The 17,364-nt window shown below is 37.4% G+C and overlaps 1 long non-coding RNA gene across 1 annotated transcript in view; it reads left to right on the top strand.

Annotated features, from left to right (window-relative positions):
* The first annotated feature begins 2,282 nt into the window (after positions 1–2,282).
* The window catches only part of LOC126511615 (uncharacterized), a 44,193-nt gene continuing 29,111 nt past the window's right edge, over positions 2,283–17,364 (top strand). Inside the window, exons 1-2 of the long non-coding RNA XR_007594752.1 lie at positions 2,283–2,416; positions 2,528–2,594. This is a non-coding gene — a long non-coding RNA (uncharacterized lncRNA). The remainder of the gene's footprint in view (positions 2,417–2,527; positions 2,595–17,364) is intronic.

Genomic DNA, 17,364 nt, shown 5'->3' with positions numbered 1-17,364 from the left:
AGAAAGCAACTGATTTGCATAAATTTCCCTGTGATTAGTTCAGCTTTAATAGTCACCCAGGCTGCTTGTGTCAAATAGTCACAGAGACCGGGAACAATGGGGCAAGACGTTAAGAAACCCAGTGGGGAATTTTGGTTATGCTGTGTTGGGATGCATGTGTGTGTATGATTTCCCCTGTGAGCTTATGGAGATGAGCAGGGTGTGTGGAATGTGATCTCCAAGAGGGTACCAGAAACTGGATGTGAGGTTGCTAGGCAATCTCCCCCATTGTTTTAAACAAACTTCATGGAACTGGCAACAGCTGTCAGAGTTCCTGGCTCCTAAGAATAACAGAGCTGAAAACACAAAGCACAAAGGTCTGCCACAATAAAGGGCAATAAATAACCGGAACTTTCTATGCCAGGAAATGCAGCACTTGAATGTTAAAGCAATTAATAAGGTTAACATATACAAGAGGTCATTTGGGTTCTATTTGTTGTCAGATACATCTCCTCCGCAGACACTTTAATTTAAATGGCAATACTGTCTGAGAAGAGAATAGCGTGCTGTGGTTTTGACAAATTATTTTTCTAAAATCAACATTTTCTTTTTGGCTTGCATTCTGATTATTCACTGTGAATTTCACCTAGGGACAACAGTATAGCCTTCCCCCCCGCACATGTATAAAGGGTCTTAAACGGAGACATATTCTGCATTTGATGTTAGAGAACAGTTCATTGAACCACACCATCACCTCAGGAGCTTTCTTTTCCCATTCATGACCTTTCCTAGTCCCTTATTCTTCCCCCTCTTCATCACGGGAGGTGATTACTCAAGACTGTGTGCCATGGGACCGAATAGAGCACACAGCAGTGAGGCTCACACTGTTGAGCCTTGACTGCCTCTGCGAGCAGTGCTGACGCCACATTCCTGGTTTATAGTCATGCTGCATGCTGCACTGTGTGGGAGCTTGCCATAGCAAGGGGTGCTGCCGCCTGCGTGAGCTCGCTATAGAATGAGGAGCAACCGCGAGACATGCATAGTCTACGCTGTCTCATATCTCCTGTGAAAGCAGAATTACTTCAAATCAAGGTGTTAAGATGAACTATTCATTTCTAATGTTTCAAAATTGATATTTTTTTAGCACTTTAAATCATAAATCATAGTCCTGGTGTTCTAATTTCTATGACTGAAACATTCTCTTTCCTTAAGCTGGTTTGTCCTTGGGCAACTCTTCTAAAGTAATTTGAGATAAACACCTAGGCATTTCTTGTTAATAATTTCAGTATATTTTAATACTAATATATTTAAAATATTTAATATATTAAACATATTAATATACTAAACATATTTAACATATTGCTTCACAAATGTTCAGTGCAGTTAATATATTGTTTAACTTAATTGTTTAATGACTAATGAATTTTATAGAAATCTGTAGAGAAACCCTGTCTCGAAAAATCTAAAAAAAAAAGAAATCTCTGAATTATACATCATTTTAAAATTTGATAACAAAGATTATTTATTTTAATCAGGAATTGGGTTTTGGTGTCTCTGTATTGGAAACAAGTCTTCATTAAAAAAAAACCTTCTTTCTGGTGATGTCTTTCTAAGGGTCTCTGATTTAAGTCTGTCTAAAAATATATACAGAGTTAGCAGAAATTGAAAATAAAATAATAGAGATTAAATATTCATTGATTGTGTTTACCCAATGATTATCTCATATATGTGTGTGTGTAAAACTAAGCATATGTACATATTTATAGATACTTAGAGAATATTTATAGAATATGTATGATTTCTGCATATAACCTCAGTATAATGCCACTTCCCCATGTACTCAGGTGTCTCTAAGTGTCCATGAGGAATTGGTGCCAGAATCACCCTCAAATACAAAGCTCCTGAGATACTCAGGTCTCTTACATAAGTGGTGTGCACCTGCATGTAGTCTTGCATTCTGTTATGTGTGCTTTAAATCCTGTCTCGGTTATTTTCAATATTGAACGCGATGAAAGTGCTAGAGCAGAAGCCGCTCTCCCGCATTCCTCTGTGTCCACAGCAGAGGCGATTTTCACTTGTCTATTTTCCACTCCCAACCGGTTAAAGTTGATCCAGGTCTGGATATCTGCAGGGCAACTTGCCCGATCTTATATATGTGAGTGATTTACCAGTTGTATGATGATATCCTAAACTGCAGACGCATGTAGTAAATGTTTAAAGAAGAAAGTGTTCGGTCCAAACTGTAGTTATTATTCAACCAATTTCACAAAAGCTGCTGTGCTGTGAGAGTATGCTTTTTCTGATGGAGGTCGCGCACGGCAGACCTGACCCATGGCAACTGAAGAAAAGTCAAATATGGCTGAATGCCGTTTCTGTATCTGTGGTTTCACTCTTGCATAGTGCCTAAATCCACTGCAACCTCTTTCTGGAATAACAGGTATTCTGATCCATATATGAAATTATTCATCTGAGAATTGATATATAATTTGGAAGAGCTTTCTATAAATATTATGGTATCAGCACTTGAATCCTGATTATTGTTTTCTAGGTTTGTGGAACTCACACTGTCCTGTGAGAAAAGGAAGAGAATACACATCTGCTTCAGGTGAATGGCTGTAAGTGCTCTACTTCTCTGTGTTTCCATTTATATTTGCTATGAGATGGAACACAACAGGAAGGCAAAACGAAAGCTTCATATTGGATTCTGTGCACCATTTTCAACATGTCATAAATAATATATAACCTGCTTCTCAATATTGACGTATGTTACCACATTCATTAACTAAGAAAGGAATCTGAGATACCAAGAGGCACCGGTGTCTACTGAGACAATTTTAAAACTCAAATGCATAAATTCCAGTGTCCAGAATATCAGCAGTCACAGGACCCAGATCAAAATAAGCATAAGCATAGGAAACACTAATCTTAAGGTTTTACCTGATGTATGTCTTGAACGTTTTAGCTGCTCTTTGCTTTTGCCTTTAAAATGGAGAGGAAAGTACCCAGTAGAAAAATTGCACTATAAAACTCTGGCACCAACTAAAATGAAGGAGTAGCTTTTATTATGCTGTCTCCTTTCATCATATGTGTACAAAGTGGGTTTGTTTGTATATTTCATTATGTGATCAGTGTCTATTTAAAACACTGATAGATTTGTCTGTTCCTTTTCCACAATAGACGTTGCATTCCTCTTTGTCCGCCACCCTTTTCTATCTGAAACTTTATCTGTCTCCCCAAGAGTTTCATTGATGTGTGAGCCATACTTTATCAGTAGGCTCCCCATACACATCCAACCCTACCCATTTTAAATGACCTGAAACCCACAGAGCTAATTCATCACGTCTCAGCTCCATTCTTGTTGCTGCCCCTGTCTGCCGTGTGTCTGTCCAGTTTCCTTTCTACCTATTCAAATATTCAAAACTAAAGAAAGGCTTAACTGAAATCCATCTATTCCTTAAAGACCCCTGTTTGTTTCATTTGACAACATAACTCAGTTAAATCTTGTAAAACCCGACAGAGGGATTGTTAAGCTCCAATTACCGGGAACAGTTGTGTTTCCTCTGAGTAGTTGCTTTGCCTCCGGCTTATTCACGCTGCCAATCACGTCATTGCTTTGTGTCTGCACGTCTGTGTTTACCTGGCGCTCTGGAATTTGAGCACACACCTCTAGTCCATTAGAAAGTCCTCAAAGTGTGCTAATTATCACGTTATCTTGACGTGTAGAATTTAATGATATTAGTCCTCTTTCTCCTCCTCTCGCTACATAGTTCACAATTTTGTATGTACTGTGACGGTAAGGTAACATTAGTTATCTCACACAAAAATTTAACCTTTTAAAATTATTGAAATACTATAATAATAGAGAAATTATAAGAATTTAAATTACGTACAGATTATTATTCAAAAGTAATTACTTTAATTTTTGGATCTATTTACATTTTATTTATTTTGTATTTAATTCTTTCAACTGACTTGGAAACCATTAGAACATAATTTCACATCATACAATGAAATGAGCATTTTCAATCAATAAATACTTTTTGTAAACATTTACACCAAAATAGTAGACCAGGGATATATCATGACTTAATTGAAACACTTTTATTATATTAATATCTATGCTATTTAACAAAAGGAATATATGTAAAAGCTTGATTTCTAATTGGACATTACCAATAGATACTAATGAAAAAAGAAGTTTTAATTCAAAAGTTACATGTAGTTATAAAGTTACCATTGTTACCAATGTGTTGGCAAAGCATTCACATTTTCTTTATTCTCTGAACAGCTGTGGACATTGTACTTTTATATTTAAAATGTACACATTCCCAGAACAGTTTTGTGAGGTAATTATTTAAATATCTGAATAAAGGTATAAGTAAATGCATTTTCAAGCTAAAATGTATCTCTCTTCTAAATGAATGCATAAACATTGTGTCTGTTATGTTATTTCGCTGCCTTTTGTTTCTACTCTATATTGTGAATGTTTTATCATTAGGCCTTGGTTTGTTACTTTAAACTGGTTTTAAAAAGCCCTACAAGGAAATACAGTGTAGCTGAGTGCAAGGGTACCTTCCTGTAAGCGCTTCACTGGGGTGATGGCAAGAGGACCAGGAGCTGAGTATCATGGTCAGATACACAGTGATTTCAAGGCTACTCTAAGCTAATTGAGACAAGGTCCTAAATAAAAATAAAGCAACAACCATAATTTAGTAAAACTGAACTAAAAGATATCATGTCTTCTAAATTAACAGCTCTTGTGGGAATAGAGAGACACATAGACCACACTTATTATTATTATTATTATTGTTATTATTATTATTATTATTATCATTCAGCACTAACTCTGACAGACGAAAACAAACCATTTCCCACTTCTTCTTTGTCCAGGAATGTTAGACAGTGTCACTATCACTTTGAAGTGTTTACCAAATTTCTTTTAGCACATCTTGTTTGTCAAACTGCAGGACACTAGCTTTGGAGCCTGTTTTCCTGGAACTCACTCTGTAGACCAGGATGGCTGCAGACAGCAATCTGCCTGCATCTGCCTCTGGAGTGCTGGGGTTAAAGGTGTGCACCACCACCACCCTGCCCTCTACTGTTTCTAACTATAATAATTCATCTGTCACCTCTCAAAACTCTGGGGGAGGTCATTGATAGAGAGTTTAAAAGTATCTCACTCAACAAGAGAAAGGTTTAGAGCATGCAAGAAGGTGTCAAGTCAAAAGGCAAGCGGACTTCATGAACAATGCAGAACTGTTTTTGTCACACCAAGACAACAGTGTAGACAACAATACTTTGAGGGGACAATGGACAGCTCATATTTAGGGGTAGAAAATCACCAAAAAGCACACATTCATTATATTCTAGTTTTCTAAACATGGTATGTCTCAACCATCCACTTATCCATGCACAAAAATACTCTGTTTTAACCATTCTATTTGTCACGTTTTGGGGCATGTAGTACACGAGATCACTATAATTTAGAGCCATTGTGAAAACAAGAGCGAAAAGCACACATATATTAAATAAATCTTCAGGGTCTTTGTTGTGAAATCTGAGTGTCACATTTAATTTTATTTGTTGGCCAGAAGCCATGCAAGTTCATAGACAGGCACAGTCATCTGCAGATCTAAGCCAGGTTAAAGGCAGCTTTGAAATTCTTTGTATAAAATTGATTCTTTTTCTGTCTTGTTCTAATTTAATTCTCCCATGCATGCATTCATGAAGAAAGGAACTGGGATGACTTGTTTACATCTCACAATACAATCTTCTGTGTGATCTCTATCTGTAGGGAAAATATCAAGGCATTGGAAGTTTGAAACTGGCTCCAGGTAGGATTTTTTTACATGCTATAATAGAAGAACTTTATATTATACATGATGCTGCTCTTTAAAATGAGTTATTTGTATATTTCGAGACCAGTTGAGGACATACTGTGATCTGAATAGAAGATCTGCACCACCTGGGTTAAACTGAAGAGAAAGGCTAAAGGAAGTTAAAAAGTAGACAAGAAAGAAAACCCCAGGACAGCATAAATGGCCAGTCCTGCTCTAAGTGTAATTCATAGTAGTATTGACTCCAAGTCTGACCTTTATCTGAAAACTGAGCAGCTGAAACGATGACATAGAAAAATTTTGTCCAAGAACTCCTTATTATTCTTTACAAATTCAACAAATAATTCTGCATACTATTTTTTTTGTCAAAATATTTTATGACCTTCTGATGAAAATGATTATTATATTTTCAAAAAAGAAAAATGGGACAGCATTTTTAACTTTAAGGATTTGTCTTTATACCAAGGGAAACTCTCCAGTGTATGTGGTTATGACCAAAGTAAAACACTTCTTTTTGAAGATGTCATTTCAATTAGTGAAGTTTATTCCCATGAGGGCCCACAGATGTGAGCCTGTTCCACCTTAACTGAAGGTCAGAGAGTTTGAGCTTAGTTTTGCTCTTTCAAAGTTGTTGATGACACAGCAGACGTGGCTACAAACAAGAGTCTCTGGCCTAGGGTGTGGTTAATTAGGATTTTGGGTATAGAGGTGGATCTGCTCCACCTGGACCAAAGGTCAGAGAATTGAAGTCAGTTCCTTACATCATGTTAACAAAGTCTTTTGCCTCCCCCCTGTCCTTTTGGAGTGAAGTATATAAGCATGTGGAAAATAAACAAGGCAGATTTTGTAGTCACTGAATGTCCCTCTTGATGCTGCTCTGTGTTTCTGCCTCTTATTTCTCCTATATCTCTGTTCCTTCTGCTTAATAATTCTAATCCTCACGTTCCTACCATGGAACATATGAATCTCATCAAGACTGATCTTCAGCATATTCCATGTAAAAGGGACTTGTAATATATGATTATGTATTGTTGTAGTATGCTCTAAGTTATCTAATTAAGAAAGCATTTCTCAAGGACTTTACTGTCCTTGGCCTCATATGACAATGGGGTACAAGCCAGTTCCTGCATCGCTTTTAAAGTTCAGCATGGAGTAGGCACACATTTGAATGCATTGTTACTGAACAATCAAGTCATTATGCTAGCATTGCTATGACTCAGACTTTTAAAATTACTGCTTAAATCTTACTTGTAATTTCTCTTCAAAATACTATAATCTGTCAACTAAACCCAGACTCAAAGATAGGTATGTAAAGGCATGGAATCAGCCCCAAACCTTAAATTACATGCTATGCATCTTAATTTTACCCAACAAGTTTTATCTTTTGACTCACGTAATATTGATGTGAAGAGAAATTATTGATTAAATAATGCATTTTTGTAGACCTATCCAATTCCATTAGTCATTATTGAATTAGAGTAGGCTATGTGGAGGGCTATGGAACAATGAAATAAGGGACGCCTTTCATTTACCTGACTTCCTGCACAAGCTCCATCACTTCCAATTTGGTTAGCTGGCAGAAGCTACTTGGTGGGGTACTATTGCACTGGGGTGGGTCAGTATGGCTTCTCATCTTGGAGAGCTCTTGCTTAAGAGCTGAGAAATACCATTCCCTTGCCTGAACTCTACTCAGCCGCATGAACATGAGCAAAACTCCCCTCTTAAATTATCTACGATATCTGGAGAGTATGGTAGGTCCAGAATGTGTGTTTTCCATTTTATATTTTTGTATTTACACTTCTTGATCATTCCAGACTAGATTTAAAATCAGCATGTACTCTAAGTTTCTACATATTTTAAATATCCCCCATCAGGGACAGAAAAACTTATTGTTCATATGTTCAATTTCTGAAATAATAGAACCTATCCATCATAATTATTAAACAATTTTTTATTATTAAAAACTCTTTTTTCACTATAAAATTAATAAAGCAAGAAATCATTTAGGAAATTCCGGTAAAACTTTCCTTGACTTGACAGTTTCTAAGTTTCTAACACAAATGTTAGAAGAACTGAACTAAAATTGTCATATCCCTATAATGTTATGTAAAGTGTTATGAATAAAGATATTTCATTCAGATGTATCTCTTTCTATTTCAATCTTACAGAATGAATGAAATCATATTTATTTGCCTTCCAAGCTATGAGTATCCTTAAACTCTGACATAATGCCTTGATAAAATAGCACCATGATGATTGGTTTGCATTAGCTTAAATGTTTAGCTCATTATACACATATATGTTCTTAGAGATGACAGCTATCACACAGAGAGGTCACCTGTCATATAAAAGCTCATTAATAAAAAAATACTTCTTAAAGCAATAGTATCATTCAGTTTTTTTAAAAAAACTTTTGTTCTTTTGAAGCATTAAAACTTATAATTGAAATATTCATATAATTGCTCAGATATTACAATTCCCTGTAATGATTTTGTTGCTGATGTAATGTTGCAAAAAGATAACAAGGAATACTGAATATTTTATTATAGATCTTGGAATATTGAGACAAAAGGAAATGGGCCATCAGTTGCTCAGGGCTGAGTTTAACTGAGTTCAGACAAGCCAAAATTGCTAAGGAACAGACACCCAGGGTGTGAGTGTATATCATTTCAGCCACTAAACTGGAAGTGACTCAATCTTCATGACTGTAATTCATTGGATTAAGGAACTGGGAATATTTCAAATACATCAATTTTTAACTTTTACCCTATTACTAAAGATGCTAATATATTAGTAGATAAATATAACTAACTAGCCAATCAAAAGTAGGAAAGTAGGAGAAAATAATGGAATAATTGGATAGACTCATGTTATTGGGGAAATGTCTATAAAAATCAACTCTGTGATCCCACTCTGTTTCAACATTGACTCAAAATAACATAGCAGTCAATGTTAGGAAACCAGTGCCTGTCATAAATTCATAGCATCCAGAAGATACTAATACAAAACAAAATTATTATGGTGCTCATTGCTGAACAGCTCTGCGTTCCAACTAATATAGGATCCTCGAGTTTCCAGAGAATACATCTGCTTGGAGAATCCTTCCTCCTTGTGGCTACTATGATACTGGAACAATGGAAAGCCACTTGAGAAAGGCCACTGAATCCTTAGCAAGGCCTCTATAGAGGAAATGTTTGCTTTGCATTGCCCTTCCTGAGAACCCATAGCAAGAGCTGAGGGCTATTCTTCAGAATCTTTCTTATAAAGAAAGGGATATGTTTCTTAACAGAAAGGCTCACTAAATTCCAACAGATTTAAATGTAAACAGATCTATAATGAGCAATGAGACTGACATACTAATACAAAAAGATTCGATTACTGAAGTCCCGATGAGTCCAGTGCTAAACTGTATTAAATCCTTAACGAAATCACACCAATATTCCTTAAATTATTTCAAAAGACAGAAAAGCATGGGGTGCTAATAAGCTCTATTTTAGAAACTCCACCTTACATTGATAGCCAAGCGATTGAAAGATACAGCAAAATGCAATGACATACCAGCTTTCCAGGTGAGCATAGTTGTAAACTTTTCAGATTAGACATCATTGGGGAAACAGATCACAACAAACACGAGTGAGGGTGTCAGAGAAAGAGAGCCCTCAAGAACCGATGCAGGGGATGGAAATTTGCGTCTCGCTGTAGACATCATTAGTGTTCCCATCAAGCTAAACACAGAACTGGGGAGAGGATTCAGTGGGTAAAGGAACTTGCTGTGCGAGTGTGAAGATGAGACCTAGGCTCCCCCAAATCCCTATAAAGGCCTGGAAGATGTGGGAACCTGCCTCAAATTACCACCCTCAGCAGAGGCAGGAGATCTGAAGAACAAGCTGCATACCCAGGTTAGCCAAATTAGCAACCTCTGATTCCAAAGGGGAGACCTTGCCTCAACATACAAGGTAGCTTTACATTTAGCAAGACATCTGATAACAGCACACACACGCATCCACATCCACACCCACATTCCATGCAGACAAAGCACAGTCAGATCACCCAAAGAACGACTAGAGGAACTCTACTCCATGTGAGAAGGTTACCCGGAGGAATATAAGTGGTCACATGTCCTAGTGTTCTACTGCCGTGAAGAGACACCGTGACCACTGGCAACTCTAAAGAGGGAAGCATGTAATTGGGGCTTGCTTACAGTTTCAGAGCTTCGGTCCATCGTCCTCCTGCCATGAAACATAGCAGCACTCAGGCAGCCATGGTGGCTGAGAGTTCTACATCTGGATTGGGAGGCCCTGGCTTGGGTTTCTAGAACCTCAAACTCCACCCACAGGAACATACTTCAATAAGGCCCTGCCTTCTCCAACAAGACTGCATCTCCTAATCCTGAGTAGCAACACTCCCCGACGACCAAGCATTCAAATATATAAGCCCAAAAGGGGCCATTCTTATCCAACCACCAAAGCATAATAGAGAAATGCCTTCACATCCACTATTGCGACATTTTCACACACGACAAGTTATGGATTCATCCTAATCCCATTTGGTAGAAGACAGATAAATCGAGTCTCATTCACCTATGAAGGAGAGCAGATTACGCCATTTTCAGAAAATGAGTGGAAGAGGAAATGGTCTTCATAAGTGAAATGAACTGATTCAAAAGACAAATATCACATTTTCTTACATATGAGTTCCCAGATTATATACAATATACATAACACAGCCATAAATGATATATGGAGGTGATCGTTATGAAAATAAAAACAGAGACTGCTTGAAACAGGAAGGGAGCTGGTGAGGATAGTGTATTAGAAGTAAATGGATAGGAATGGGTATCATCAAACCACACGACATGAATGAAGACAGTCTTAGAATCCATCACTATGTGCAAAGAATATAAAGAACCCCTAGTGGAAAACCTTAACAAGAAACTACCGGAACAAGTATCCTAAGTCGTGATTAAGTGAGAGTGTTCTAGGATGTGTAAGGGAGGCTGAGAATGTTAAAACGTGTGCGTATAATTCACCAGCCGAAGAGGGAAATGAAAAGAGTTTATTTGACCATGTCAGTAGTTTCAAAAAAGCATTTAGTGCTCATTCATGACAAAACTCTCAATGAATGAAAAATAGAAATAAAATTTTCCAATCTGGATGAAGAATTATCTAAAGAACTCTCAGAAGAAAAATTACTCTTAATGATGAGTACTGAGAATTTGGGTCTCACAGTAAGACTCTTTTCTGTAGTCATCATACTATGACAAAGTACTGCCCATTCTTCTGTTGATAGGCATCTGGGTTGTTTCCAGGTTCTGGCTATTACAAACAATGCTGCTATGAACATAGTTGAGCATATATTTTTGTTGTATGATAGGGGATCTCTTGGGTATATTGACCTGGATGGAGGTGGGTGGTCCTTGGACTTCCCACAGGGCAGGGAACCCTGATTGCTCTTTGGGCTTACGAGGGAGGGGGACTTGTTTGGGGGAGGGAAATGGGAGGCAGTGGTGGGGAAGAGACAGAAATCATAAATAAATAAATAAATAATCCCAAGAATTTAAAGAAACTAATATACTTATATTGAAAACTATTAATAGCAACTTAAGGATGCATGTTACACATTGCATTTCCCCTTTGAATATTAGATTAAGCCCAATCTACAGCTCACATAATTTAAACTGACGTTCTAAGATTCATGAACTTCAAAGGGATAAGAATCAAAGCAACTTTATGAATGATGAAGATTTTACAAATTCCCAAATAGCCAAGTACAACATAGTAATGATTAATTCAGTGTGGTGCTGAACATTAGGTAAGTCATGGAGTCCAGACAGAAACAAATAGATTCTGGATCCATTAAACAGGTTGTTCTGCAGTAAAGTGAAGAAAACATTGTGATTCCAATGAATCTAAGGAGTGCAGTATGTGTGCCACACCCACTTCATTTCATGAGTGCACACACCATATTGTGCTGTGTTCCAGCAATGAAAATATTTGCATTTTTGTATCATATTAATTCTATTTTTAGTCATTTATCCCAATGTATTCCTCCTCTCCCTTCTTTTTCTTCCCTTCTTCTCCCACCCCTTCCTTAACTGCCTCCTTCCTCAACACCTTTTTCTTCTGGCAGTGCTAGGGATGAAACCCAGGTCCTTTTGGATAGGTGAAAAGAATCCCACTCCTGAACCCTATCCTATTTTTGTGGTCTCTGTTGAGAAGATAGCTCCTGAGACCTCATCAATTTTTGTGATGCAGTCAACTGACTGCCCATTAAACAAGCTTTTTCTTGAACATATTAATCTCATGGGCACCTGTCACTAGTGGTATCTCCCAAATGAAAAGATCCCATCTTATAGTCAGATATTCTTATTACCAGTCATTACTGGATGTTTGTCATTTAGTTGCTTACCTTCTAGATCATTATGTATGGACACCAGGAGTATTTTATTCTGTGTAGGGCTTAGCATGTAGCAGAGTTCCCAGAGTATGTGGACAAGTATTACAGCTCTGGAGGGAATGGTGTCCTGACTTGTCAGAAAGTCAAGCTATGTCTGCAAAGCGTTACAGCTCTGGAAGGAAAGGCATCCTGACTTCTCAGGAAGTCTGGCTATACCTACATCTCTGAAGGGAAGGTGTCCTGCCTACCTACAGCTGTGAAGAGAAAGGAATCCTGAGTTGTTGGGAAGTTAGGCTATACCTAAAGTTGATGTCTGGTTGGGGATAGTCTCCTCGAGGATGTGGCAATCTTGTTTCTCTCTGAGAAAGAGCCATTACAGCTGACCTCTGCTCCACCCCCATAAGTGAGCTTCATATCTCTTTCTTCTCAGCTCCAGCCGAGATGTTACCTCTGCTTCACTCTGCTGATGGAGTAATCCCTGCAGGAATGTAGTGATCTGCTCCTGCTCTGGAGAACAGTGGTTCCTCTGCTCCCCCCACCCAGGAAATTCCCCAGCAGAGGCTCTGCTTCCCTAAGTCAGAGATGCTGCTCTATTCCAGCAAAAGAAGACCTGCACCCAAAACTCTTTCAAAAAAAAAAAAAAAAAAAAGATTGATTTGGGAAGGAAGAACCCAGGCTGCCTTTGCCAGGGTGGAGGAGCTTGTATAGGGCTTTTTAGGGGTGGAGTTTTTCCAGAGAGAAGTCTTTCAGAAAGGGAAGTGATCAGATTTCGATCCCCTTGAACTTGGAAAAGCTCAGATTGGCTAGATTTTATGCTCAGGGATTAGTTGGCTTTCTGCTCTGCGTTTGGTTGAATTTCCTGTTCATAGATTGGTTTGTTTCATGTTCAGTTTGTCAGGGGCAAATTTGGCTTTGGTTTCAGGGCCAAAATGTGTTTGTTTCACTGGTACCTTTTGGCCTTTTGGCTCTAGTTTCAGAGCCAGGGTGTATTTTTTCACTGGCTCTGGTTTCAGAACTAGGTTTTTTTTTTTTTTAATCTATTTCTGGGTTCAGGGTCAGAAAGGTCAAACCTTACTTTGGCTGGTTCTTTTACCCTACTATAAGAATGACTAAATTGGTTGCTCATTCAATGTCCTCCCAGGGTAAAGATATGAAAAAAGGACTTTCATGATGATAAAGATATATATCTGTATCTGCATCTATATCTATATCTGTCTTAATTCATTGAAATTATGGGTTACTGAAGTTGTAATCTAAATCATGTCCTCAGTTCTCTAATTGATTTTGCTGATGTAATTCTGGCTTTGTTGTTCAGAAGGAAAGGGCACATTTTTTTTCTTAGAAAACCATATTTTAAAGTACAATTATCTTGTACATTTCTTTTGAGACTGCTAATGGATCATAGTTAGCCTAATTCTTCCTATCTTTTGTATTTTTCTTAGCAAGATTTTACTTTCACATGAAAACTAATGTATTTCAAAAATACACACTTTTCATTTTAAAAGGCTGTTATCTAGAAATTACTAAAGTTCTTTATAAATTTTATATTCCATACTTATATTAATTTAAGCAAGTTTTTGTTTTTACCTTTATTGGTAATTTATCGCATGAAGATTTGTTAAAGACATTCAAGTAATGTAACATCTTCAGATATTCTGTTGATATAGAAGGGATGATGTACATGCATTGGGGGATTTATTCACACTTGGAATTCATGCAGGAAAGAAACTGTTATCCTGACATTTGACCCTACTGACAGAATAACAGATCTCAAAGCGCAGCTGAGATCCCAGTGGGCAATGCTGGCATGAGGACAGCCCTGCTCTCCCCACGGATTTCAAGAGCTGGAGAGAAGATCTCTTGTTTTAGGTATACTTGTTTGCACTTCCTTTCAGAACAAAATGGACTAAAATAGACAGTAATTGGGTTTCTGCAATCTTTCAAGTAGACCTGACTTGTTATTCATAAGCTGAAGAATGTCAGATTTGCTCTTTCTCCTCCCATTCCAGTACATTCTTGCTACAACTGACCAGACTTTCTCCAGCCTACTTGCCAGCATTTTGTGGCCTCGTAATTGCATGCTGCTGTAGTTCATAAGTCGTAGTGATATCAGTAGACAGGACTAACAAAAAACTTTGAAACTCAAAGATGTTCAGGCATTCAACTGTGTAACTTTGCTAGTATTTACTGTTTTCATTGCTTAGAATGATAAAAACGGTCGTGATTAATCAGACACCACATTTATGCCCTCTAATACTTAGCTTCAATGAAATTTGACTAAATAAATGTTTCTGTTTAATGGATAAATTTGTTGAATGAAATTTGACTAAATAAATGTTTCTGTTTAATGGATAAATTGGTTGAATGTCTATGAACAGCTTTTTCAAAATCATGTAAGATATGTGTAACATACTAATACCCAATATTTTCATTAATATTCCTGAATAATCCATATATATACATATATATATTCAATCACATACATGTCCACAAACAGATGTGAGCATACATCCCTGTCTGTCAGCCATGAAGCAAATGGTTGCAATGTAGTCATTTGTTTGGTTCAAAACTTAGTTGTAAAGTTGAGAATAAAACTTTTTAGCCACAGAAATTTTGGTGGTCCTTTTATCCAATCTAGGCTTCAGTTTTTTTCATTTGAAAAGATGGGCCACATCATGATATGAAAGCATACACATAGAAATGAATATGTATGTATTATACATAATGCATGTATACACGTTATAAACCAATACACTTAGTCTTCCACGGTTAATAATTTTAAGATAAATTTAACATGTGCACATATAAATAAACATATACATAATTCACACACAAAACAAAATAAGGTACATAAGCTGCAAGTAAGTAATTTTAGAATGTGTGTGCAAGTATAATTAGCTCTCTATTATTTCATTATGTGACCCTTTGTCTTTTTAATTATGACAATTCTTCAAAAGTGATTGGATAGAAGTAGCACATCATAGTTGCCTTATGAAGATTCGTTGGTGAGATTGTAATAGCAGATGATTAAGACAAACCTACGGGGAAAGAGCCTAACTCAAGCAGGGGCCCGGAACAATGCAATGCCACAGAGGAAATTTTAATGGAATTTAGTTATTTTTTTATTTTTTCCTGATGCTAATAATTGGATGAAAGCTCTTACATTTACTTTAAGTACAGCAGATTTTAGCTGGCTGGTGATGGCACATGCCTTTAATCTCAGCACTTAGGAGGCAGAGGCAGGCGGATCTCTGTGAGTTCGAGGCTAGTCTGGTCTACAAAATTAGTCCCAAGACAACCAAGGCTACACAAAGAAACCCTGTCTTGTAAAACCAAATACAAACAAACCAAGAAAATAATAATAACATATTTTTCTTTCTCCAATTATAGAAGCGCTAGAGTCAGCAAATATTTTAATTTTTAAATTAGTATTTTGGCCAATTCTATATTTGTTACTAGACTTGCTTAAGATAAAGTATAATTATGTTTTTCTCTATGTTATTATTATATATTAAGTAAGTATTTAATTGACTAAATTGTTTGGAATTGAAAATATAACACCAAAAAGTCAGTCCAAGGACACTACTGAAGGTGCAGAGCCATGGCTCAGGAGTTAAGAGCTGTTACGCTCCTGCCGAGAAGCCAGCTTCATCTCCAAGTGCCCACACTACCAGCTATTAACTGCCTAAACCTCCCGCTCAAGGGAGCTGGCACCATTTTCTGGGCACCCCTACACCTTTGTGTACATTTTCCTTCAAGTAGAAAAGCACACATTACAAAAACAAAATTAAATAAATAAATCCTCACCAAAGAAAAAAGAAAACTACCAAACAGGATATTACCTAGCAAATGTCTACCTTCCCCTGTCTTAGATCCATAGCCAAACTCAGACTGTGCTGTTACTACAGGGCCTCCAAAAACATCTAGGAAGCCAAATCCAGCTGCCAAAAAGAGAAAGAAAATAATAATAGCAAGAATCAAAAGTTGCCCTTTGCTGTTCTGTTCCTAAGCAGACGATTCTGGAAACGTTGTTACAGTCATAACAAAAAACAAAGTGCCATGTCAAGGCAAGACTCGATCTGCCTCTTTTAAAATCCCAGCTCAAGCGGACCCCCTGATTAAAATATTAAAAGTAAAAGATACCACATTCGAAGTGCCAGACGAAGGATAATTGTTTGTGAAAACCCCACATTTGGGCCATAATTTAGCCAACATGTTTATTATCCTAGCTTTATGGTATTATTCTTTCCTGGTGTGGCTTTGAGATACTACAGTACTTAACTCGGTCTGCCCTAAGTATATATCCGCATTTAGAACACGAATGGAAGACTGTTTCCAGGCTTACTCACTTCCAGTTCTGTCCAGAATCGCGTGGAGAATACGTATGGGTTCCATTAGCAGGTTTGCATATTTTCTTAGCCTTTGAAACCAAAGTGATTTACCCATTTGGAGAAACAGTCTTTTTTAAAAGATCCATGATTCAGGAGTAAAATGACTGGCGCTGATGGTTGTGTACTCTGTATCTCCGCATAAGAAAGGGGGGCACAGACTTCACAGTCTATGTGTAGGACACGCAATGCTGCCAGTAACAGCGGGCCATCTTCTGCATTGCTATTTACTCTGTGCCACACAGTCCAGCGTGAATGATTTGACCTCTGCCATTTTACAAGAAGCCTAACATCTACTTATTGACAAGGGAAAGAATGCTACCTGAGAGCAGAATTTTTTGAAGGAAGTATCCACGACAGTAATATCCAGTTAGCGCTTTGAGCCTTGCAGAGAAGATTCACGGATTTCTTGATTTTCAGTGAGGAGTGCAATTGACTTATTTATTGTGTGTGTCAGTCAACAGCTTGAAGTGTTAACTGTGGCCTTTTGCCAGACTGTCATGATGTAGTCCAGGCTAGCCCTACACTTGTGATTCCTCTGACCGCTTCCTAAGCTTTGGGAACCACAATGCCTTATTAGCTGTTGCTTCTCTTCTTTCCTTTTAGGCCCCTACCTCCCAGTTCTGAGGATGGAGCTTTAGAAGACCTTTCACAGGCCAGACAACTTAGCTAACACTGGTCTACAACCTGGTCCTTTAGTTATACTTTTTACTGGATGTGTTTAATATGTCTAATACATCCATATACTGTTTGAAAAAATAATG

The sequence above is a fragment of the Alexandromys fortis genome, unplaced genomic scaffold (genome assembly GCF_014885135.2).
Source record: "Alexandromys fortis isolate MF-2015 unplaced genomic scaffold, M_Fortis_MF-2015_v1.1 scaffold_102, whole genome shotgun sequence".
NCBI classification, from domain to species: domain Eukaryota; kingdom Metazoa; phylum Chordata; class Mammalia; order Rodentia; family Cricetidae; genus Alexandromys; species Alexandromys fortis.
The sequence above is the reverse complement of the archived record's forward strand: the minus strand, read 5'-3'. Positions and strand labels throughout refer to the sequence as shown.